This window comes from Mandrillus leucophaeus, unplaced genomic scaffold (assembly GCF_000951045.1).
Source record: "Mandrillus leucophaeus isolate KB7577 unplaced genomic scaffold, Mleu.le_1.0 Scaffold212, whole genome shotgun sequence".
Lineage (NCBI taxonomy): Eukaryota > Metazoa > Chordata > Mammalia > Primates > Cercopithecidae > Mandrillus > Mandrillus leucophaeus.
In genome coordinates this window covers 1,053,059-1,054,867 of record NW_012102166.1, presented here as the reverse complement: position 1 = coordinate 1,054,867, position 1,809 = coordinate 1,053,059, and the positions used below count along the sequence as shown (strand labels likewise).

The 1,809-nt window shown below is 41.7% G+C and overlaps 1 protein-coding gene across 2 annotated transcripts in view; it reads left to right on the top strand.

The window, feature by feature from the left end:
• ANKFY1 (ankyrin repeat and FYVE domain containing 1) overlaps positions 1-1,809 on the top strand; it is a 116,057-nt gene that overhangs the window by 47,736 nt on the left and 66,512 nt on the right. The gene's annotated exons all lie outside the window — the stretch shown is intronic.

Here is a 1,809-nt window from a genome sequence, read left to right as displayed (position 1 = left end):
TTTTCTTTTTCTCTCTCTTTTTTTTTTTTTGACAGGGTCTTGCTCTGTCACCCATGCTGAAGTGCAGTGGTGCAATCACGGCTCGGTACTGCCTCATCCTCCCAGGCTCAGTTTCTCTTCCCACATCAGCCCCCTGAGCAGCTGGAACTGCAGACACATGCCACCACTAATGGCATGTGCCTAGCTAATTTTTATATTTTTTGGTTTTATTTTGTTTTAATTTTTTCTTCTGTAGTTTTTGGGGAACAGGCGGTGTTTGGTTACATGGCTAAGTTCTTTAGTGGTGATTTCTGAGATTTTGATATAATTTTTGTATTTTTTGTAAAGACAGGGTTTCACCATGTTGCCCGCACTGGTGTTGAATTCCTGGGCTCCAGCCGTCCGCCCACCTTGGCCTCCCAAAGCATTGAGATTATAGGCAGGAGCCACTGCACCCAGCCAATGAGATCTTATACAAGTATTTTTAACTTACTTTTCAAAAAGCCTATGTAGTAAATATGTTGAATATATATCTATCTAGTTTTAATTGCATTTTTTCAGTGTGTATGTATATCATAATTTATTTAATTAGTTCTCCATTGTTGGACTCTTAAGATTTTTGTTCTAGTGTTTCCATTAATAATACTGTGCTGAGCATCTTAGTACATTTTTCTGTATTTGTCCAGTTATTTTCTTCAGATAATATCTACATATGTAGTTGCTGTATGAAAGGTTATGTTCTTTAAAACATCTTTGCTAGTCTGTGAGATAAAAAGAATACTCTGGTTTCAGTTCGTATTTGGTTATCGATAAGGTTTATTGGCCATTATTTATTTATCTTTGTGAATTACCTGTTTGTATCCATTTTTCCACTGGGTGTCTATCTTTGTATTTTTATTTGTAAGGTCTAACTCAGGCTGGGTGAAGCGGCTCACGCCTATAATCCTAACGCTTTAGGAGGCTGAGGCAGGTGGATTGTTTGAGCCCAGGATTTCAAGACCAGCCTGAGCAACTTGGCGAAACCCTGTCTCTACAAAAAATCCAAAAATTAACCTGGCATGCTAGCATGCACCTGTGGTCCCAGCCACTCAGGAGGCTGAGGTGGAAGGATCACTTGAGCCCAGGGAGTTCGAGGCCTCAGTGAGGCGTGATTGTGCCACTGCATGCCAGCCTGGGTGACATAGTGAGACCCTGTCTCAAAAGAAAAAAAAAAGATTAAATCTTTGTCATATGTTTCAAATATTTTCCCCAATTTACTCCATGTATCTTTCGTAGGTTCATTTCCCCACTCACTGCCCACTGCAAAACTTTAGAGTCAGATGCTGCCCAGACTGCTGAGTCACCATTTTATTTATTTATTTATTTATTTATTTATTTTGAGACGGAGTCTCCCTCTGTCACACAGGCTGGAGTGCAGTGGCTCGATCTCTGCTCACTGCAACCTCTGCCTCCCAGGTTCAGGCAGTTCTCCTGCCTCAGCCTCCTGAGTAACTGAGATTATAGGTGTGTACCACCACGCCCGGCTAATTTTTTGTATGTTTTTAGTAGAAACGGGGTTTCAGCATGTTGGTCAGGCTGGTCCGCAACTCTTGACCTCAGGTGATCCACCCACCTCGGCCTCCTAAAGTGCTGGGATTGTAGGCGTGAGCCACTGCACCCAGCCGAGTCACCGTTTTTAATGGCTGTGTAATATTCCTTTAAGTTGGGTGTACTGTCATTTACTTTATTAGCCTCAAATGTTAGGGATCCCTCGAGAAAGTCTAAGCATGTCATTCCATGCTTTTTCAGTTGTTCTCTCTACTTTTTTTCTTTAACCAGATGCTAACCCTG